The 25077-nt window shown below is 36.7% G+C and overlaps 1 protein-coding gene across 4 annotated transcripts in view; it reads left to right on the forward strand.

The window, feature by feature from the left end:
• The window catches only part of LOC145688257 (beta1,4-N-acetylgalactosaminyltransferase B-like), a 114317-nt gene that overhangs the window by 69853 nt on the left and 19387 nt on the right, over positions 1–25077 (forward strand). For 3 of the 4 annotated variants that reach the window (XM_081762221.1, XM_081762220.1, XM_081762222.1), the window contains exon 2: positions 23367–23411. The gene's annotated coding sequence lies outside the window, so the exon portion shown is untranslated. Of the gene's footprint in view, positions 1–7858; positions 7952–23366; positions 23412–25077 lie in introns of those variants that run through there. The other variant, XM_081762223.1, reaches the window with a different exon arrangement.

A 25077-nucleotide genomic window follows, 5' to 3' on the forward strand; every position in this document is an offset into this window, starting at 1 on the left:
TTTCAATAAATGCCTCTCGTGGGGTTTGTATGACTTCCCCCCCAAAAAGTACGACATTTCGATTTTATCAATATTAAATATTATTAAAACGAAACAATATTGATTGCAATTGCATAACAATAATGACAAACTATTAAAAAAGTCACAAAACAAATATTCATAAATTTATTATATTGTAAAACTTTGTGTAATAAGCCTCCTGCGGAGATAGAGGAAGCGTCGGTATACACACGTATTTCCAATGAGGGATCGAAGTGAAACAAAGATGGCGCGTGTATGATGTCAGTCTTAAGTTTCTCATATAATTCGTCATGCTGAGAGGTCCATTTAAATTTTGAATTCTTGTCTAAAAGGCACTGGAATGGTTCTATTTTTTCCGAGAAATTTTTGATATGTGCTCTTAAATAGGAACATAATCCTAAAAAGCTTTTCAGAGTTCTTTTAGTAGTTGGTTTCTTAAAATTTCGAATCTTGTTAGCGATTTTGGGTGAAATCTTGATTTCTTTCCCACTAACTGTGAAGCCTAAAACGTCCAATTCTGTGTATAGTAAGTGGGTCTTCTTTGGACTGGCACGAAAATCATGCTTTCTTAATCTTTTAAAAAGTAATTCTAAATCTGATAACTGTTGTTTCCAATTTTTACTTCCTATGACCAAATCATCAGCAAAGGCAGTTATACGGGGTGGTAGGCCCTCTAAAAGCATGCGTACAGCTATACTGAGTCCGGCGGCGGAACTGGAGTGACCCATGGTACACCTCTGGAATTTATATGCCTTTCTAGTATGGTTGACCTCAAAAGTCATGTATTTTTGGCTTTTGGGATGCAACAATTGCTGGAAATAGGATGATTTTATGTCGATTGTGGATATGGAGTTTTTTCCTCTTAAAACGTGTAGAATATCCTCCGTATTTTGAAATGGTATACTTAGGTAATGTGAGAACCTATTACAAGCCTGGAGGTTCAAGACTAACCTGAATTCCGAAGTCCCTGGCTTCTTCACAATGAGCAATGGCGATGAAAACGAACTATCGCTAGTTTCCTTGATAATATTAGCGTCTAAGAGTTGCTTAATTTGTAAGTCAATTTGAGGTCTTACTGCTAATGGAACCGGAGGAGATCTTTGATGGAAGGATGCTCCTTTGTCTATCCGTATTTTATGTATATAACCTCGGAAATATCCAATGTCTGTTGGTGTGTAGGAAAAAACATCTCTGTATTTAAAGAGTAAATCTTGTACGGCTTTCTTTTTTTCTTCTGATAAATCCGGGTTTATGTCAAATAAGTTAATGTTAAAAAATGATTTTGTTTCTTCTAATCGATCCTGAATTTCTTTTTCTGATCTATAAAAAGTTTCGTCATCATGGCCATTATCTTGACAATTACCCTGTAAATCTACTTCTTGAAGATTCTCTTCTACGTAAGCAATTGGGGTGCTCTTTACTAACGTTACCGGTCTACTAGTAGGATTTGATATTAATAAAGTCAAATTATTCTTAGGTACCTTAGTAGGTAACGTTTGTAGTCCGTATTTGTCCAGCAAATTTTCTAATGGAGAGATGAAGAAATATTTATTATTCTTTTGCCGATTCTTGACACTAATTGGTAAAAAGAAATGTGACCTGGCTGGTATGGTAACCTTTCGAGTTGTAAAAACATCAGCCGACTTGTGCTGTTTTATTGTATGCATAGCGTTAGCAGATAATTTTTCCTGGGTATCAATTTCAATTGGATACTGCGGAGGCCGTGGTTTCTTGTATACTGACAACATGTTATTCTTTAAGTCAATTTTGGTCTGTAATCGATTTAGAATGTCTTCACCGAATAAAGGCAAAAAATCTCCATGCTCTAAAATTCTGAAATAATGAGAAAATGTTGTTGAGCCAATTCTAAATGTAATCAAAGCTATATAGCGCAAATTTACGACAGAATTCTCAATTCCTCGTAGATTAGTGCTAAAAGGAATCAATTTTGTGTTTGGTGGAAGCCAATTTTTAGGCCAAAGACTCAATGAACTGCCAGTGTCTATGATTACAGGATATTTTTCTTTATTAATTGTTACATTAATTAATAATTTATGTTCCTGATTTAACATTTTAATGTTCTCCCTTCTATCTGATAACGGAGCTACTGCATAAAGTGATGTATTTGCCAATCTTTGTTGTTCACTTATTTCCTGTTTCTCGGCCCTCAGAACATGTTCTTGAGAGGGTTTGTCCTGGGGCCCCCCTAGGCGTTTCCCTGCTGATTGTTGTAACATGTACTGGAAGAATGACCTTTTTTATAGCACGTACCGCATACCGTAACTGTTTCCGGCCTAGGATTACTATTATTATTTTTAGAATTGTTCTTATTTCCATTTCTCTGCCGATTTTGATTTCCATTATTTGTATTTTTCGACCTATAATTGTTACGTCCATCTCTCCTAAATTGTGAGTTCTTAATGGCATTTTGAGCTACAAGAAGAGATAGTTCAGCCATTTGATTTGCTAATTTAGTGAAATCTAATGTATTGTTTGCACTGGAATTACTAGATGTGCTAGGCGCGGGGGGTTCGGGAGGGGGATTCGGATTAGCAACTTGGGGGGAAGGATTTGGAATTACCTGATTTTGTGATGCACCCTGTAGTTGTGGTGCTGAAGGTGTAGGAAAAACTGAAGCTGGTTGCTGGTATTGATTCCAACTAGGTGTTGGGTTACATATTGGATAGGTCAGTTGTTGTTGATGTACAGGGAAGGAAGCGCCAGTGATTGCTGATGAATGTAAACTGCTGACTGGTGTACTCTGATCGCAGAGTGAATAGAATGCCTGTTGTAATTCCACGTAATCTCGTTTCTTCATTAGGTCATTTGCTTTCTCGAGGTTGTGTAAATGCGTTTGTAAGGCGTGAACAGTTGTAAATGTTTCTAACGCTATCTTTTGCAAAAAAGTTTTCTTTAAACCTAAGGATAAATAATTTATTTTCTGCTCCTCGGTGGCCTGAGGCAGAACTTGTCTAATGACCCTTAATTTTCTAAGAAAATAAGCATCTACTGGCTCGTTTTCACCTTGTTGGACTTGAAAAATTTCAAATTCCGCCCGGTATGCCGGTAATCTTGGTCTACTCAGTGCAACTAATTTGTCTTTTAATTGTTCATAATTAAGCGCGTCTAACTGATTCTGGGCCTTTAACTGTAGAACTAAGTCAAGTGCTACGTCTTGTAAGTACATAGGTAATAGTTCTTTCTTTTTCTGTTCATTCCATGAATGTAATAGTGCCAAATGGTCAAAGAGCATAAAGAACCTATCGGGGTCCTCCGTAACGTGTCCCGAATACTTAGTCAGGTGTGGTATATTAAAAGAAGGGCGCGAATTCTGCTCCATGTTAAAATTGTTTTCTGGGAAAGTGTTTTTACCAGTTCTAGTTTGAGGCATAAACAAAATTCACTTCACTAAAAGCACTAACACTTAAAAATTCACATACCTTCCAAAGAAAAAATGTCCACTTCCGATTAATAAAAATACTGTCCGGTAGGGGAGTATTCAGAGCTTATTCTGAGTCGGTCAAGCCTCTACCATGTAAAACTTTGTGTAATTTCGTCTCATATAAGGAAGAGGTAGAGCAGTTAATAAAAAGAGTGTCCGAAATCGACTCCCACTACCAGTTTTTATTATAAAAATCCACTATAAGAGTATTTGTACAAAAATACTATACAATTTGTTCTCTACTTTAAAAGGGTAAGTGAAAGGTAGTCTTTGACCGTAAGGTCGCAGACAGGATCTCCAACAGAGCCCCGAAGCAGGCAAAGTGGAGTAGAATTAGGTTCCCAAAGCTCCGAAGCAAGCAGTGGGTAGGTTAGATGGCCAACAGAGCCCCGAAGCAGGCAAAGTGGCTGAGGTTTGGATTCCCAGACAGAGCCCCGAAGCAGGCAAAGCCAGGAGAAAGGATAGGCGTAGTCCCGTAGCAGACTAGAGGCCCTGGGATAGGTTACTCCTAAAGTCCCGAAGCAGACAGTAGGAGGGTCACCAGAAAACTGGTACTGAGCTGGATTCTTCTGCCCAATTTATAGCGTCCCTTGGGTGGCGTTGGCGCTTCTGCTTCGATTTCGTCTTCTGCTCCGTAGGAGGGGCTAAACGTTGTCTGCAGGTGATAGCAGGTCCCTCTGGTGGAAGATCCTCTTGCCGAACCATGTGGTGTTGTTTGTAAACATTGAAGCGTGGAACTGCTTGTTTACGACATCACATAGGATATTACAATATAAAAAAGTTGCTTTCGTAGTATAATCTCTTTGAGTAATGAATGGGGAATTTCGGTCTGGATATAATACGAATAATAGACAAGAGTGAAACGTGATAACCCACAAATGTATATTGATCAAGATTTTACGAACATTTTTCGTTTTTTGGTTTAAACCATTAGGAAAAAAAAAATAGCTGGTTTAAACCAGCCAACCCTGTCTATAGGAAAGAAGATAGAGGAGCGAAATGAACACAATTGGAAACATCATCAATATGGCTTTCCAATATGCAATATGATCTAGTCTAAGAATTTCTTAAATTAGGAGTTACTTTTATGAGTGTTGACTAAATGACGAAAATCAGTTTGACAAAACGTTTCATATGATAAGAAGGGAAACAAATATCAAGAAGAGAAAAAATAGAGTTGTAAAATGTCCAGCTGGACTCCATATTAGAGTACAGTGTTACGTAATAGTTGTCTGCTTGAAAGTGGACTGAAGAGAGTGAATAAAGATAAATCTAATAAGGCATGTTGTTCGGTAAAACATAGGAGGTAGAAGGAATAGTAAATGAAAAGAGAAAAATATAAGAGCTAAATAAATGAGAATTAGAAAAATATACAAATTAGAATAAATTCTGAAGTTATAATAATGAGAGATAATTAAAAATGAGTAGTATGTAGGATTTTTTTTTAATGCATAAGATGAAAATCTGTGTATCAGAAACTAGGGATGGCCACAAAGTTCCGGTTCCGGCGGAACCGGTTCTCGGATATCCGGTTTTCAGAACCGGTTCCAGACCTGGATCCGAAAACTGGATCTTGGGAACCGGTTCCAGACCTGGATCCGAAAGAAACTGTTCCAGACCTAGATCCGAAAAACCGGTTCCAAAAGGAACCGGTTCTGGCCATCTCTATCAGAAACGGGATAAGTATGTGATGAAGTGGGGAATTATAGAAGGTTAACACCAGAAGTTAGTGAATAGGATAGTAATGTTAGTGTCTTTCAAATTCAGTGACATGGGAGAGTCTAGGAAAGGATTTTGAGGATATTTATGTGGAAGATGTGGTTGAATGTATTGTTGTGATGGGGTGTGCGTTCTAAGACAGGTAGATGGGGAATTTGAGTGCTTTAGGAGTGTCTGTGTTTCTTGACGAGGATTTAATTCCTATGACATAGGAGGCTGGACAGTGAGTGCATTTAGGGATACAAATTAAGTTGGAAGTATGGCCAGAGTTATGGGGTGCGTGTGTTCTCTTGTGATGGAATGTTGGAATATCAGACCAATGTTGAATATAGGACAAGTTCTACGTCTGAACTTCAGACATTTCTTTCGCGGCGATGCGGGGTATTCCAAAGAAGTAGAGATTTAGGCAGCCATTGATACACGATTTTGGGCGATTAATGTAGTATAAGCTGTATTCATTAGTTTTTGTAGAAACTAGAGCCTGAGGTGGTATTGAGTAAGAAAATTGGAACAGGGGATTCTATGGTGGAGCTTGCTTTACTGTTTTTCGGCAAGGTTGGAGGAAAGCGCTGACCTGAGGATGTTAGGAACGTGTTAAGGGGACGATGAGACGATGAGGTGGAACAGATCAAGATTCTCCGTAAAGCCAAAACACAGGGTAGGAAACTATGTATGTGATAAGGGTTAGAGATCTTTGAAGTAAAGGTGCAAACTGTTAGTGAAGAAGAACTAATGTGTCCGGACGATAATAGCAAGGTTGATATGGTTGAGAAAGAACTTTATGTGACTGTGCACTTTTCTGGGAACTAAAAGAATAGTTTCAGTTGTGGTTGACCGTGGATCCATGTTACAAAAATATCGTCAATGAACCGGAGCCAAAAGAAAGTTCGAATAGAGACGAGCGGGGAATTCGTTGTTCCAGGTGCTCTATAGACAGTTTGTCCTATGAGAAGTCAATATGATTCACATAGTACAATCCTTTATTTCATTTCAAATTACTTAACTGAAAATAGTGAAAACATTACACAGTATTAAAGAAGGTATTACATGCACTTTCCTAAACTCTTCATTTTATAAATCAGATAAGAAGTGTAAGAAACGGGAAAAATTAATAGAACAGAAATTAAGCTATGAAACATCCAGTTGAATTCCATATTGGAATGCAGTAGAACTACCACGTAATAATTTCATTGAAAGGGATAAATAGTGGAGAAAAGGAGAGGGAAGAGAAGAGAAAGTATATTTAGCTAGCAAATGCCTTCACGTGTTCCTATAGGCAGTATTTTGCGTTCTTCTCAATCATTCATATAGAATTCGTCTGAACTTCTCACACAAAATTTCAACGTCTCGTATGGGCATCTGAGAGAGGCATCCAGACCTTTTTCTTTAATTCCACTTCAAGCATCTAAAACATGTTTTCAGTTTAGATGAAAAGTCCAAACACGAAATTTCATGTATCAAACCTTAAGAGATTTTGATATATAGATATATGGCAACCTCTACCACTTTTTCTTTTCTAAGATAAGTGGCGGAAAACAAAAATAAATAGAGTCCAAACACCAAATTCCGTGTCTTTAACGTTAACACTAGAAGCTCCTATTAGTTATGCCAGTTGTCTTTTTTTAAGTTTTCTAAGCCAAATAATAGAATGTTATAAACCATTGATGCACCAACTCATATTGAACACATTGCATATGATATCAAAAATTAGATTGCATTACATTTCTTCCAGAAAATTTTATAATTGCATTTTGAGCGCTTAACGCAAAGTTTTCTTCTTTATACACATCAGTAATTTTATTCTGGTTGCCGAACCGCACCTGACATTGTCGCTTCTTCGGTTGATCATTTTCTGTCAGACTTATGAGACTCTTCACTACAAAAGGATTTTCGCAGTTTTTAGTCTAATTTATCAAGAATTTTCTCGGCATATCTTACTTTCCTTTTGCACCACTGAAGATTTGAGACACGATATATCAAGAACTTCGTGCGTGACATAAACAGGTACATGGTGCTCTCATTCTATTTCCTGACCATTCGATCAGCAACATCTACACTACCTTTTGTGTTGCAGTATGTTATTGTTTTCCGTTTATTCTTTGTATGTTGTGGTATTTTTTCAGTTTGTGCTTTGTACTGCAAACAGACACTTCTTTATTATTTTTGCACGTTTACACTGTTCTGTGTCATATAGTGGTTTATCCGATTGATTTAACACATGAAGGGTACTGGGACAGAGCGAGCTAAGTCCAGTTCATGTTAGTTTCAGAGGAGAGCTATTTTTGTAATCAAATATTCTCTCGTTTGTGTAGGTCTGTAATACGTTACTTTTTTTTTTAAAGGAAAATTACAAACATTAGGGTATAATTTGCTACTTTACATGAATGTTATTCCGTATTTATAACAATTTATTTATATAATGTGGAACAAATATAGTAAGGATGGATTATTGAAGGAAAGAAAAGACTCAGCCCATAAAATTTAAAGCACTAGTGTAAATGCTCCGTGTTTCCATTGCTAATTACTTCTGAAACTTGTAAAAAGACATTATGATGGCGACTTTTCGGAGCATTGTTCAAAGAAAAGGTAGGTTTATGTAATAGCTCTGGGCTTCTGATCCACAAAACCTGTTCAGATCCTAAACACCCTCGTATTTCTTTCAGAATGACTGGAAGTCTGTCATAGGAAAACTGACAAATCAAACACTCTTCCAGTGGGACTACCAAATGCAGAAACTAGTTTCAAAATTGCTGTCTCCCATGCATCATTGTAAGTTGCTCTGAGTCGCACTAGTCTTGGGTGAGATTTATCTAAAATTAGTTCTTTTATTGGGCGAGTGGCAAAGGATCACTTGTGTTTGTACACTACAAAGGTTTCAGAAATACTGTCCACTGGCGAAATGTATCGGAAGTAGCTTCAAAAACATTGAATGATGATGGCTTGGATCTAGCTAATTGGAACCTGTATTCAGTCCTTGAGATTTCAGATTGATAAATCCCATATTTTTATCGCCTTCCAGATATGACTGTTCTCTAACTGGAAATGTGGTCTTTACTATGTCAAATCTTCTCTCTGCTGTCATCAAGTTACGTAACGAACGAATAAGGGTGTGGTTCTTATTTTGCCCTGCACACGAATCAAAGTATTTATACATTTTTAACAGACATAGGAAGATTATTATAACAGACATAGGAGCATTGAGTGCACATCATCACTTCTTGTTTTGGAAACACATTATGGATTAAAAAAAAAAAAAAAAAAAAAAAAAAAAAAAAACCGAACTCACTGAATTTGGCAAACAATGTATACCAAAAACATGCATAGACAACTGCCATTTATGGTATAGAGCAGCGTTTCCCAACCTTTTTCAACTTGTGGCACAGTACGGGTGTTACTTGGATTCTCGCGGCACACTTATAGATATTATTATTTGTAAATATAAAACACTGGTATTTTTCTGTGATTATTGGTCTCCTCACAGAGAAGAAAGCTCGAGCACTGTTTTTTCCCCTTGGTAAATCATTATGCTTATTTTTCATTCTAATTTAAAAATAGAAAACAATTGCAATGAAATGTTGGACTCTGGTTTTTAAAAATACGCTTTCTTTTAAAAACGTATCCAACCTTTTACTAAGAAGAAAGATCACTAAATAACGAACGAACAAACAAATCTCTTTTACTTTTAAAACACAAATGTAGGTAATTTGTCGAAAGGGTTGAATGATATTTTAAATTTTCAAGTTACGAAATAGTCTGTAACAATAAAGAAGCAATTATGACCATAACAGTGATAAGAAATACTTTTTCCAACATTAGAAATGTACAGAATAGTAACCTGGAATGAAACTTAAAATTGTAGGTTCATAGTAGTTTCACAGTGATGTGAAATACAAATATACATTTTTCCCTACGTTTTGCAATTTGATTGCTATAAAATTAATATTTTTTTTCGATTTCTCGCGGCACACCAGCGGCCCATTCACGGCACACCGGTTGGGAAACGCTGGTATAGAGTATTAGTTGAAATGTTTGGCAGTTGTAGATTGTTTCAAAGTCCATACATACAGCTTCCTTATCCATGTTTCTGTAATTTCCTTTTTAGCTTTCTTCTTTTTGGTAAAACAGCAGTTCATTTGTAAACATATTTAGGGCTTTCAAATGCTTCATTTGAGACTCAGTAGTCTTTAGTGCAGAGATATCATTGCATTTCTTCTTTTCTTTATCCAGATGTTTAATTTTTACGGTGTGTTCGTTACAAGTACTACAGGTATCTGTGCGAGGGTACCCAAACGCTATATTGAATTTAGCGTTAAATATCATGATGTGTGATTTTCTTCGATAGATTCACTCATTGCCTCACTTTCTGTAGTATTGGGTAAGAAATGTCCAGCATAATAACAGTTTACACAAACCGCACTTAACAACTTCACAAGCGAACAATGCAATGCTTGCCGTGGGTTACAGTGTCAGCGTAGAGCGTCAGTCTGCACTCTGGATGAAAATGGGCTCAGCCTTTTGTTTCCCAGTTGGATGCGAACTGAGCCCTATATGGCTATTTTTAACACCAGAGGAGTGAGCCGAATTTTACCAGTTTGAGTAGTTCAAAACATTGAGTCGGATGCATACTTTCACATAGGACTGGAATCCGAAAAAAAAAACCGATTTAGTTTTTTTTTTTTTTTCTTGTACCCTTCACATGCTTTTGTCTGTTCCTTTTGTGTATTCCTCACTGTATTCACTAAACCACATCTTTTGCTGCTCAAAGTTTCAGCCAAATGTTTTCCCGTAAGAAACTGCCATATGTTTATACATTAATTCAGGATCAATTAATTTTAGTGCAACTTATTCATCTAATTGTATATAACGTGTACGTTCATTACCCTTACCAAGATAAGGAAATCTATTCATCAAATATCTCGTAATTACCCCACGTCTACCAATGACCAAAATTTGAATGGAACTTTCCGGTTTATTGTTTTTGTAGGAAATAGCTTCTCATCAGGCTTGTAATTTCTCTCACAGTTGTCAATGAATGGGTATCATATGTCAAAAACCAAAGTAATCTTTCAGCTCTCTCTCTCTCTCCTTTTTTTTTTTTTTTTTTTAAATTAGTTTATTTTATCAAAGTAGAAATTTCATGATCTCACAAAATATGTTCATCGTTTGCTTCTAAAATGCTGGTTCGTATTGTTTGCTCAATAGGTACCTTGTACCCATTAGTTTCATCACAATAAATGAATATTGCCAACCCAAAAATGCATCGAGTTCTTCAATAGTCAATTACTATACAGTGTTGTGCAGTTGTCTATTAGCTTCTGTTACAGTGCATTTACGTAATTGATTCTGCGTTTTCCATGTAACACGTATCTCATACTTCGTATTTCTACAGATCATTTTTTTGCCATCACTTTTACATTTTTATTCACATAAAAGCAGATAACTGCCAGTGATTTAATCACTTTTCCAATACTTAACATTATGCGGCCAAAAAGATCGCGTGGTGCTTCTTGGTATATTACGGTGAAGCTCCTTCCCCTACACCATTTATCCAGAGTCCTCGTAAATAAATTGAATAAAGAGTAAATAAAAGTTACAGAGTCTGAACGACGAATTCGAAAAAATAACTGAAAGCGAGCAATTGCTGTAACTGGATGTGCAGAAAAAAAAAAAAAAAAAAAAAAAGCTTGATGCTTCTAGTGTTAAGGGACTTTGAGGTATGGACACCTTATTATAATGTAATTGTAATTCCATCCCGTTTTCCTGCTCACTCCATTTTCTTCCCTTCTGGGTCAAATATCAGAAAGCACTGAGATACATACGTTAAATTAGAAGTCTATATCCAATTCATGCTTTTAACCATCTCAGAATTTGAGATACGGACATTTCAGTGTAATATTTTGCACCCATAATTCCCCTTTTCCTTATTGAATTTGCAAAATCCTGCCTTAGTGGTACCTTACCAAATCCTATGCATTGTGTAAATTTGAAGTTCCTAGCGTATGTGGTTTGGCTTGGCTGTTGATCAGTCACTCACTCACTCAAGATACTTTTGTATATAGAGACTAGCTGAAGTGTCGTACTTCGCACCGGGAGAATAGCTTTAAGGAAACTATTTAAACTCCTTCTTCCCTTAGGATGTGCGTTTCAATGAAAGTGTAATGATAAAAATTTATAAGATATTTCATTTTTCTCAAACTCTGAATCTTTACATTTTCCTTTATGATACATGTGAGCCATTTGTACAACACTTTCCGCTCGAACTCACCTGCACAAACTGCTAACCATCATTATTTTCTTAGTTACCATAATATTCATATAGATGCCTATTTAAAGAAGACTAGTAATTGCAGTCGGCTAAGTCATCAATGACGTTAGAAAATAGAGTTTAAATGAATTTAAACACAAAAAAGATAACTATTTGCTATGCAATTCAGATAAACAAAATGAACTCATTTTCATTAAATTTTACCCCTATGTTATCATTAGAATACTGTTACTAGGGGCGTTTTCTCCTTCTTAGGGAACTCTCTCGGGAAAACTAATGTGATAAAAACCTAAAATAGGTTAGTGCAGCGGTCTAGGAGTTAAATGTCAAACTTCATTACATTCATTTTTATTTATAAATACTAGCCTTCAGTTAACTGGGGAATTCGCCCCCGAACCCCCGCGTTTGCTTGGCCTAGCACCTAGTATTTTTGTTTATGTTTTTGTTTTGCTACTATTTCTAGTTTTTATTAAAACACGTTTTATCATTCCTCTACAATCAATAGTAACGAGGTTATGGATTTCTTAAATTTTTAAACGGCCGTCATTTTGAAACAAACTGGTGTATCGACATAAATAAGTGAAACAAAAGGTGTAGAAATCCTTACGAGGATTAGGAATCAATTATAGGAAACATTAGGAACCGTGGAGTTGGCGTTCCCTAACACTTGAGACTTGAAGCTGTTGCATTCCTTAATCACTGCTGTCAAGGTTTACCTTTTGTCTATTTTGGACCCATCTCTAAGTCAGAGCATGTCTGAGAATTATGTTGAGAGCATGTCTAAGAATTCTCTTAGAAGCATGTCTGAGAATTCTGTTGGGAGCATGTCTGGGAATTATACCCTGTAGGAAATCCCTTGCGCACATATTAAACATTACTGAAATATGCATTTTTGGATGGGATATGTGCGACTTCATTTATATTGATGTGGACTGTCAGTACACAGTTTCTCGTGTTCGAAATAACACGTACTCCGATGTGAGGGTTCTTACAAACTGGAAAGTCAGGGAAATTAAGGGTAGTCAGGAATTTCTGGGAAACAGATTGAAAGTCAAGGAATCATATGAAATTTAGTGGAACGGTTTTGTTCTGATAAATAGAAGATATTTCAATATCTCAGAAGCATTTTTAACGTAACTTCAAAATTCTTAGCTATAATGCCACTATGAATCATTGATTGATTATATCGAGTTCCTCAAAGGCTTACAGCTTTCGTCGTGGGTATGAACTGTACCGAGTGATAAGTTTAATATCTAATTGTACATTGATTGGGTCCATTTCGTCTAGAACAGTTACCATAGCCCACGTGAAAGCTTACGAATTTCTAATCTACTTCGATGAGGCTCTGAAATTATTCAGAAGAAGCAAATGCAAGGTTCTGGAACAGTAAGAGAATTGTTACGTGTTACGTAATCAGTATGTTCTTGACGAAAAGCTTTGCAGAACAACTGTTAAATCATTTTCCTAAAGGAATTTTGCCTTTGAAAACAAAACATTGTTATAAATTTCCATGGATGTTCTAAACAATATGAACTTCTTTTCTCGTCTCCAAGACCACATCAGAGCGGTTAGCGGTAACTCAAGGAAAAGCTTTGTAAATTTCGCTACACACGGCTTGCATGTTATCCATTGTGGCATGAAACCTGTTGTTGAATCGGTGGATGGAATATGTGTAACTTACTACGTCAACTATGATACGTGAACCTGTAGCTTAATGTGGAATTCGAACCACATGAGCTCCCGCCGAAAACCGAATTCGAGTGACCCAGGCGCCAAGGCGTATACGCGAACCTCTTAGCTACGATGGAGTTCTCCAATTTGTATAGAGAAGGTAATTTTGTTTCTAGACAGTTTTGGAGTCTTGTTAAAAAATGAAATATATATATATACGAGGGAGGTTCAATAATTATTGTCCCCGGCATATTTAAAATACTTGAGCTGGGATGGCTTATGGGGGATATTGTAGCCTTTGGAGGCTACAATCGTGCCAAATTTCATCATTCTAATCCTACCGGAAGTGCCAGACATTTTGGAGTGTAGAAGACGTTCAATATAAATATTATGGAAAAGTTTTTTTGTTCCCCATGAAACCACTCTAAATTTGGAAATTTTCATTTTTACTGACTTACTTAGGTAATACTAATGAAAGCATTGAAGCATACCGAATTTCACGTGTGTATTCCAATTTCAAGTACCTAAAATATGAGATTATAAGTCCAAAAAAGCATGGTGAATTTCTTCATCTTCCCTTTAGACTCCCTAGAAATTAAAAATATTCACTTTTGGCAATTTTTCTGTCGGTTAGTTCCGAAAAACTACAATCATGTCAAATTTAATCATTGTAGCCCTACAGGAAGTGCCCTATAATTTTGGGATGTAAAAGGTGTCCCATATAAATACGTACCACGGGAAAGATTTTTCAGTTCCCATAAAACCACTCTAAAGTTGGAATTGTTTATTTTTACTGATTTACTTAGGTAATACTAGTGAAAACGTACAAGCATACCTAATTTCAAGTTTTTATTCCAATTCCAAGTTCCTAAAATATGAGATTATATGTTTAAAAAAAAAAAAAATTAAATAACATGGGAAAATTCTTCATCCGCCTTCATAATTTCAACTTTCCACCTCAACCGAAAACACCCCTTTAATTTATGTCAGTTCATGTAGTTTTATATAGAGTTAGGATATGTTGGTGGCAAATATTATTAAGTTTACAAGCTATTTGAAAGGTGTATATCTTGGGAAGGAAAACCCGAGGCAGTATGAAACTGCGCAACATGCGCGTCATGTAATGAACTCCGTAATTTCGCAACGTGAAAAGGTAGAGAACAACTAAGTACATTGAAACACCAGCTATTGGGGCGTTTACACTTAGTCGATTTAGTCGCACGACTAAATCGACTCGCTGCATTTGCCACTAAATCGAAGAAACTAGGCCGAATCAGATTGATGGATGTGTTCAATTATTTCAACCACAGAAAATAGAACGTCTTTTAATTCAGTTGCCAGTCGATTAGTCGCCTTCGATCAACAAGCGATTAAGTTGAAGTCCTGTTTACACGGTCGATTAAGTTGAAAGTGACGTCAATTCAACTGAATCGAACGCAAATCGACTAAGTGTAAACGCCTCATATGTCTAGTGATGTAGCAGGGAGGATTCAGCATCAAGGGTTTTGGGCCCTGTTGATACTCTTCGTATTTAGGTAATGGAAAATGAGATGTTAGCGATCGTGATTTTGTAGTTCGGGTAAATGAATTAGAATCTCGTTTGGACATAACTCTCTGACAGATATTTAATAGAATAAATTCTCCCCTCTTTTCTAGTGGCTAGCTTGTGCGCCTTTCTTGTGCAGGGTCTTGGGTTCGATTACCAGTGGGAGAGCCCTTGTGAACTAATGTTGCATGTGACACATTATGACTCCTTTAAAAATGTACAATTTAAATTCAGCAATATGTCACAATTGAGAATCCCAGTATACGATATTGACATGGCGAACTACAAAAAGAAGAGAAATATGAACAAAAACACCAGAGATGCAAAAAGTGCAGCCAAGTTCGTCAGCCTCAAAAAGTGTTGAGATGAGGATGGATGAGCCAAGTTCCTTAGGCACTGCATTTGAAAGGAACACTGGAACTTGGCGCGAGGTGTCAAGGAAAATGATGTTAAGGAACCTTAGGAATAGTGGTGGTGGGTTTGGGACCACCACCAACCTTAGGAAAATCAACTTTGCTAAGTCGCAAAGCCACATATACAGTATACTGCAATAAGATTGGTGGTTCGAAACCCAGACAAGGAAAACTTATATTCCTCCACGAAGTGTCAAAGTAAATTATGTTAACGAGCCTTAGGGATGGTGTTTGCGAGCGTGGTGGATTTGGGAGTCACCACTAGCCTTAGGGCTGAAATGTCCCGTCCGTGAAACTAGGAACAGACATCTTAATGTATTCGAATATGTTAGACACCTCGCGCCAATTTCCAGTGTTTCTTTCAGATGCAGTGGCCAAGGAACTTGGCTCATCCATCCTCATCTCAACACTTTTTGAGGCTGACTCACTGAACTTGGCTGCACTTTTTGCATCTCTGGTGTTTTTGTTCATATTTAAATTCCGGGTTCAGAACCAATTTAAAACAGAAAAACAAGGAAAAACACTCTTTGGTTTTAAGTAAAACTACGTATGAAACAATTTTGGATCTAAAGTCCCAGCAATAAAACATCCAAAGAAAAACAAAAAATTCTAACTCATTGCACAAATAATTGTTCAAGAAGAGTACAAATAAATAAACTGAAAATAATAAAAAATAAATAACGTAAAGTGCAAGTTCTGAACATTCTTATCAATATATCGCACTTGGACCTAAAGAAAACTCAATAAATGTTCAAAGGATCGTCCAGCACCTGCGATACATGCGAATGCGTACCGGGACATTTTTGACTGCTCTTAACATTTCATTTGCACTTGGTCCATGGTGCACATTACGGATCCTCTCCATCATGTCGTCCCTTGTAGTAGGACGCCCTTGGTAAACCAGCTCCTTGAGACGTCCTCAAAAGAAAAAATCGAGTGGAGTCAAGTCTAGAGAACGAGCTGGCCAGGAAACTGGTCTCCTCTTCCGAATCATCTGTTTGGGAATAAACAAGCAACAGTTCGTCTAGCAACTCTTGCAAAACGAGCAGGGCAATCGTCTTGTAGTCACATCATTTCACGAGTTTTTAGTGGGATGGCTTCCAAGAGCTCACAGAGAACATCTCACAAAAAAGTTGCGTACCCTACCCATGTTAATGTACTTTCGAAGAAATGGGAACCAATATTATTTGGCCTCTCACTATACCACACCAGACATTTAGACTCCGGATAGGTTGATTGTCAATTTCACGTACCCAGTGAGGTTTCTCGCTGGACCAGTAGTGAGCGTTTGGTATGTTGACATCTCCATTACGTCGACTCATCCGTCCACAGAATATTCTGGTGGAAACATGGGTTACTGGCGCTCATCCATTGACAAAACCCCAGACGGTTATGGAAATCTTGTTCTCGAAGTTCCTGATGCAGATGAACATGGTAAAAATGGAACGCATTATTGTGCAGAATCTTCCAAACCGTCATGTGGCTAATAACAGCATGCCTGGCTAATCGTCTTGTCGATATTTGCTGATCCATATGGACTGCGACAAGGATGTGCGAAACAGTTTATCCTGAATACGGCACCTGATCTGCTGACATTTCTTGTGGTGAGGAGGGACGTGCCTAGTGCCAAGAGCCGAAATACTTTTCTCGACTGCAGATCACGTTCGGGAAACTGTTCACCATACAGCCGCGCGCTTTGCTATGATTCTGCCGACATTCACCCAACACCTTTAACATATCAAAAGCTTCGATATTCGAAAATATCGTATTGGTTCCCTCAAGCGCACGCAATAATAGGTAATAGGAGTGAAATCAACAAACATTCAACGTGGCACCAATTAATATGTCTTTTTCGCCACTAATAACCATCATACGAAAATTTATCCTTTTTCTCTCTCTTTTATTTACAGCTTCTTTTTTTCTTGATCTGCTTCTTCAGCTGTGTCTCATTCTTTTTCTTCTTGACCCCTTTCTTCACATGTGTATCAACAGTTTGTTTTAATTCTTCAGACTTCCTTCCATCATTCCTCCTTTTTGTGCCTTTTTCTTTCAATTCAACCTCTACTTTTTTCTTTTTTTCTTCCTTGACTAATTCTTCCATCTCTTCGCCTTCTCTTTTATCTTTACACATCTTGATTGTTTTACTATATACTTTTCATCATTGTTTTCCTTCAATGTTTCTTTGTTCGTTACTTTATTTTCTACGCTCACCTGTTTACCATATTTGCTTTGCACTTCTTCTATTATTCCTAATCAGTCCTTTTCTTCTATTATTGTTGACCTCGTAGTTATCTCCGGACTCATATTAAGATGTTTCGTTTCTTCTGTCGGGTTGTCGGTGTGGCGTCTACAGACCTGATTCCTCTGTTATCGATTTTCATGTTCAAGATTCTCGTGTTTTACCTCTGAATTTCTTTTTTTCTAACCGAATTCGATTAATTACCAGTGGACATATTTTTTTCTCTGTATTGGCTACCTGAATGGAACTTAACATAAAATCTCCATTGAAGTTTTGTTCACCCTCTACATTCATATTTGCTTCTATGTCATCTAATACTTGTAATTCAGTAAGGATGAAGGTCTTGTCTTCCATCTGAATATCTTCATCAGATAATTCATTGATTCTTCTTTTGAATCTATTCGGCCATTCTTTTGGACAATACTGTGCAAAAGGATTATATTCGTTGCAATTCGTATATTACACGCCACATTGATATCTAAGGTGTTGTTTTCCGCTTGCTACACAACCATATTGATAACGTCCATATTTTACTTGTGACATTGTTTTTGAACGGAACCTATTGATTTCATGTAGTTTGTCGTGGTACGATTTTTGAGTCTTTCGTTGATCTGTTGCAGCATTCACTTGTAGCGAGAAAAAAATGCTTTTGTATACTGACTTAACAATGCACATCTTATACATATAGCAAATCAGGTAGAATTGATGGCAAAGGAAGTAACCATATTTTATAAATTGGATTCAAGAGTGGAACAAGTGAATACTGCAGCTCTGAGCGCATTATTGACCTTTACTCGGACCTAGTTATCAGTTCCATACTGACAGCCTGTGGTGAACGGACACAAAAGTTTTGAAAACATGGTCAGGTCTGCATCAGGAATCATAAAACTCGTAGTGGCGTAACAAGACGGAAAGGGAATGTACGGGGACGTTGCCTCCCCTAATTTCAGGTGAGGAATTTAATGGCCTCCAACTTTTTATTTTGCACAAATTAGTACTTAACTGAAGAGTCCAAAGTATTTTCCGAAAATAAATCTAGCAAGTTTAACGTGCGAATATTAGTTCACATTCTTAGGGGAAAAGGAGTAGCCAGGGACATTTTAACACATTGAGCTGCCTCTTGGTAATAAGCTGTAAAGTTGTTCCAAAACAAGCCTGAAATATTTATTTGGAATGTGAACTTTATTAATGAACCAAAGATATCGACATAAATGCAAAAATAATGAAATAAACAAGTGACAATACAAATCGCTACATTTCACAAGTTTCGAATATTGGCGTGTACCACCGGACACATAAGGTAACTGCAGGTATGTACGCTAGTGCAGCCAAATACGCCAAGTGTTCAGTGCTGGGACCTTTCCGACGAAATCCGCTAGAATGCGTCTCCAATATATGTTACGGTCTTGTACAAGTCCGATTTGACGAATACTCCGGGAGACAGCACTGAGACCACCACGACGCGACGTGCAGTCTTGTTTACTTCAGGAAGGTTCCGTGGGAGGAAGTTATTATTTCACTAGAGGTAAGAATCCGTTATTAGTACTGTGCTAACTCAGAACATTGCCAATTGTTTACAGCAATGTACGCTTTGTTTCGTGTCCGTCTAGGAACACTTTGTTTTGTAAGTGTAATTTCAGTATTTGTGGTTCCGTGGCTACTAAATCAATACCAAACATGGTGCATCGAAATCCGCCAGGGCTTGTGCAGGACTGACTGCAGAAGACAAAGATGTTTCCATTTGTCTTACATGTTCCATGTAATATCGGTGCAGTTTTTTTTTTTTTTTTTTTTTTTTTTAGTCATAGTACAGTGACACTGTTTATCTTCTTATGGACTAAGACTTTTCAGTTTGGAACTTAATTTCAATTTTGGAGATTACATTTTATCTTTTTATCTTTATCTTGCACTTTGGTTAGGGTTACCATTCGTCCCGGAAAATCCGGGATCGTCACGGAATTGAGATCTGCATTCCGGCGTCCCGAAAATATTTCTTGAGACAAATATCCCGGATTTCAGCGAAGAAGAAAAGAAGGGAATATTATAGTTTGCTTACAAGGGAATATAATATAACAAACTCCACCAGAAAATATTTCCAATGAATTAACCATTTTATATATTTTTTTAAAAAAAGTACACAACGTGTGAAAGGAAACATCATACCTTGAATGAGCTGAAACAGACTCTGAAAATCACGAAACGTAACAGATCCTGAGGGGAAAAATTTTTTTGCTTATCAGGAAGAGGGAGTAAATCATTTGCTTAAGTTTGCTTAACTAGGAGGAAAGTCTAGTTAAATATGTGATAACGTAATACTTGAACAACTCTATCTAATGGAAGAAAGTAAATTAGTATACAACACTTGTTTTCATTTTAAGAATTACAAAGATTCTCGTAATTTAGTAGCGTCCCGGATTTGCATTTTTGAAATATGGCAACCCTAACTTTGGTTATTCTATTTTTTGCCTTAGCCATCGTGTGTAGTAATATTTGAGTTCGTATAATATAGATGATGTAAGCAGTTGCAAGATTTATTACAGGTTTCTAGTAGTATTCTAGACTTTGCGTAATTAAATGCACGTGTTAGTAAATACGTCACTTTGTAACACGTTTTCCTTTTACCTTGGATACAAAATAGAAATGAGTCGCATCATTGCCACATTTTCTTCTACACGCAGAAAAGGCTACATTGCAACGCACATGTCTTGTTCTTTGTGTTTCGTGAAAATTAAGGCCATAAAACACTCTGAACATGGCGTATTTACCTGCAACTACCTTATTTGAAAAACGTTGTATTCTACACTTAGAGGGAACAATAATAACACCTCTTACCCACGAAGCTGACAGTGATCACATGTGTAATGGATATCTGTTAATTCGATAGGGGTGCAGTTTCATGAGCCTAGCCATCGCAGGATTCACACTACACCCAGCCTTCATTAAACGTTTCATCACAAATTATGCATTCAGTGGTGCTTTCCTGTTCGTCTGGTCGTATTTTCTCTTCTTCGATATGGTGGTTCATTAGCTTTTTGCGACCTACCGTTGCTAGTTCGTGTGCATAAGTCACTTTTCTTTCAATTTTCAGTTTAACGCGGATCAGCTGCAGACGACGAACAAGAAGTAACCTCCTTTTCCTCGACCGCTGCCGAAGTTGAAATGGGTCTTCACAGCTACACCTAGTGTAACATCTTGCAACATGAATCACGTATGCTGACAGATAGTCAGTGTCTGTAAATATCTGAGGGTTCAGTGAATATATTCCGGTGGATACAAAATCAGTTGAGAGCAATGCCCATGCGACACATCTTTCGATATGCCTCTGAAAGAAGTTGCACTACACGGTATTCGGTTATCTTTACTCCAGCATTCTTGTGCATTCACAGTGAACAAGGTAAATTGTATGTGTCTTTAAACGGTTTCATAAAACACCTGTCAATGGGTTGAGTCTTATGAGTGGTATGTGGGGAAGTACTGAGCAGTGAATACTGTGATCCCTTGCATATTGAATCACTTTCAGTTCTTTATGGCAGCCATAAACAATTAGCAGAACTGAGTTCTGAGGGAAAGGATGAGAGAATTTCACAAGCGTTGCAACCAAGTTAAAAAAAAGTATCATACGTTATAGAACCAGTACTTTCTGCTACAGCAATGCACTCGGATGGCGCATCAACCATCTGTCTCTCACTCAATCTTTAAGTCGGAAATATGAAGAGGGGTGGTACAAATAGACCAGTAGCACTTATTTAGAACATCAACGTTAGGTTTCGACCTCTTTCGCGCGACGTCAACTTGTTCACAACTCGTTTCCCTTTTTCACATATCACTTTGGGATGATACGACGATACACCAGTCTCATCCACGTTCAATGTTTGTGATGGTGGAAAAGAATATTTCTCCATCAGTGTGCACTAATTCGAAAAAGAACTTTGCAGCTTCTTCCTTGTTGAAAGTTGTTGTTCGCAATGTACTTGTAGACACAGGAGTTCTAAGAAACAAATCGGTATGTCATTTCATAAACTCGTAGTAAACATCTTTCACAGATCTCTGTTTATTTTTATTGAACCTGAGATGCATTATCAGTTCTTCGGCTAAGTCAAACTAGCTTCAGGTATTCTTTTCGTGATAATGGCACTAAGCGATCAGCTAACTGTTTCACATGGCATTTTAGCTCTTTTCCATACATATCGGGAAAAGTACTTCCGAATTTCCTAACTTACGTGCAATACGTAATTTCATTCCTTGCTTTCACTGTGACAGTCTGTCTTGCACTAAATATGTTTGTTTGAAGTGTCTACGTACACTACTAACCGAGAAAAATGACTGGTACGGGAGGTCTGATAATAGCAATTTTACCACAAATAACAGATGTAGATGCCAAACCGTAGAATTTAACGGAAAGTGTTTCGTGTAAAAGTTGTTTCTTTTTCAATAGTATTTCCAAAGAAATCGAAATTGATACCATTTTCCATTTGGAATTTTGGAGTTGACCCCCGTAGTAGTATTCCAGCTACGCCACTGGATATGGAAGCATCATCATTTGATTTTTCACATACGATTTGGTGATTCAATTTTTTGTTTGAAATGTCTACGTGCATTACGAGCTGAGAAAAATGCCTGGGACGGGTTGTCTGATAATAGCAATTCTACAACAAATAACAGACGTAGATGCCAAATCGTAGAATTTAACGAAAAGTGTTTCGTGTAAAAGTTGTTTCTTTTTCAGTAGTGCTTCCAAAGAAATCGAAATTGATACCATTTTCCATTTGAAATTTTGGAATTGACCCCCGTAGTAGTATTCCCGCTACGCCACTGGTTTTGGAAGCATCACCATTTGATTCTTTACATACGATTTGATGATTCAATTTTTTGTTTGAAATGTCTACGTGCATTACGAGCTGAGAAAAATGTCTGGGACGGGTGGTCTGATACATCCTGTATATTAGCTGAAATGCTCGTTCTTCGCACGGGAAAATAATTTTATGGGAAATATTTGAATCCTCTTGATCTTTAGGTTACGTATTTCAATCAAAGTGTAATAAAAACACAAAAGATACTCCACTTTTAGCATAAATTTTGAAACGTCGCACCCACATGAAATACACCCTTGAATCAAATCGATATGGTTAAAAAAAAAAAAAAAGAGATGTACTAACTGTATTCTAAATGTCATTTCAAACGGGTCAGCAGTTTTCCAGACCCCGAAAATTATTAATTGGACACTAGTCCCAGTCATTTTAGACATATTTTTTCGCCTTCTTCCCCACTCTGCCGGTTAGGCTGAACTTGGACTTAAGTGGCATTAGGAGTGTCACTACTCATTTCAACGATCCCGAAAGCTATGAATTGCACACTAATATCGGTCGTTCTGGATTATTTTTACATGTTACCCCTTCTCTTCCAACTTTCACCCCTTCGGGTGTTTTACTCCAACTGCATTTTTTCAAGATTGTAAGTTATACTTGTATCAGTTTTGGTTGAAATTATTCCAGGCGTTCCAAAGTTACTCTAGAATATACATACATACATACATACATACATACACACGCATACATCCAAATGTGTACGAGCAACGCCCTCGATGGTGGTGGGTAAATTCCCAGTCCAATTGACATACCCGTTCTTGCCTACACTTCGGCTGAAATGTAATCTGGATTTTCACCTAGCAGTTTAGCGACCCCGAAAACTATAGATTCGACACTAATATCGGTCGTGTTCGGTCAATTTTATGTATCACCTCTTTTACTCCCTCTTAGGTGTGCCAGGGAGGTCTTAACCAACAGTACTATTTTCCAGGCTGTAAGTAATATATGTACCAAGTTCACGTAAAATTGCAACAGACATTCCACAGTTATGCTGGAGCATACACACATACATAGATACATTCATTTTTATACATACCTAGGTATAGATATATTACTATTCTAATACTACACATATGACCAGTATTAAGCTTGTAAGTAACGTCTTATGACGCAAACTGTCTGATTTGTTTGTCAGCTGTACGTAAATTGTTTGTGATGTTCTAATATAAAATTTCACTTCTACAGGTGATTCCTGTTGCGAAGGGAGGGAACAAACCTACAAAAATGAAGGTTTGTATCAGCATTGTAATGCTTTGTTTCAGTTCACAGGTAATTTATCAGTGAAATAAGAATGAGAATCTCTTGTTCTTATTTCATTCATAAATTAATGTAATATTGACAGTGGTTATAATTTTGTGCTAGAATGCAGTTTTCAGCTGCATTAATTTTATTTATTATTATTATTATTATTATTATTATTATTATTATTATTATTATTATTATTATTATTATTATTATTATTATTATTACTGTGTGTCTACCTTTTTCGGAGTATAAATGACGTAGTACTCAGGGTTACAGCTTAGACTTCACCAACACCTCTTAATTTCTTGTTCGAATTGTTCATGTATTGCGTCGCGATCCGTAAGCAGAGCACAAATTGCACTGGAATTTAGTAATTTTAGCAGTTGTTCTGCTGAAATTTCGAAAAAATCATTTGCATTTTTCAGATAGTCTTTCAACGCATTAGAATTTTGTTAGTGATTTTTTTTTTTTTTTTTTCACTCTGTCACATCTCATGCTTCATCCCATTTTGACGAGTTATTTCCTTATAACCGACTGGCACACACACACTCGCTCTTAAATGTACTCATGTGTTAGCGGTAATGGGTCATTTATTCACGTATTACTGATGAAACATCATGTGTACTGATGGAAATAAACTGAAGTTTGTGTAGAAAGTGGTGTTAGTATGTGACATTTTAATTAATTATTTTTTTCCTGGTGCGCTTATCTATACTTACAATCTGTATTTGCTGGGTACAAAAAAAAAGAAGAAGAAGATAGGATTACACTTCCAGAACCAGTTCGAGACACTGTTGCGCCCGCGTGTGTATGTAAGTCTAAGATAAGAAAAAGAAGTATAAGTCTGGAAGAGGAATCAAGACTTTTAAATTTTTATTCCGTTAACATAAATAGAAGTAGGCTCACAACTGAAACTTAATGCAATTTAAATTTTTAATTATTATTTTTGTTAGTATTAGTTAGTCCTTAATTTTAGCTGTAAACGAAGCAAGGAACAAAATTTGAAATGACACTTCGTTTCATAAACAAAGAAGATTACGAATAAGATATAAGGTGAAAACTGGAGTCCACATTGATTGAGATTTGAATTTTATCGAAATCCTAAAGAAGTGGATCTATAAACTTCGTAGACAATGCTGATGCAAATAATCGTATACCTCTGGAGATTTTTGCTTTTGAATAGTCGTATTCAACGTATAAGATATGAATAATATTCCTAATGTGAATTGATCAAGTGACAATCCAGGTAGTTAATGCTGAATTTTAAGGGCATCAAAACCCTCGGTCACGTCTTATTAGAGCAACTACGTTTTTGTGTGTATAATTTTTGTTTTTCACTTTATTATTTCTTTTTTTTTTTTTGTATCGTAGTGTATAAAGTATTTTTACTCATATTTTATTGTTAAATGTAATTTATAATCAAAATGTTATGAGCATTTGTTATAGATGTGTGTTAAATGTGCTTTTTCAGTGTATAAAATCAGGTATTTAACTTGAAAACTTGAAGTGTTGTTACTACTATTATCATTATTATTATTTTTATCAGCTTGCTACTACCCGTTCTTCTGATGCTAGAAGTGTTTTTAAGTGATTTTAGAACATGACCCATTTTAGATAATCTTTCAACTATAGCTATTGTTGCGCAATATTT

The sequence above is a fragment of the Thermobia domestica genome, chromosome 6 (assembly GCF_964235325.1).
Source record: "Thermobia domestica chromosome 6, izTheDome1.hap1.1, whole genome shotgun sequence".
Taxonomy (NCBI): Eukaryota; Metazoa; Arthropoda; class Insecta; order Zygentoma; family Lepismatidae; genus Thermobia; species Thermobia domestica.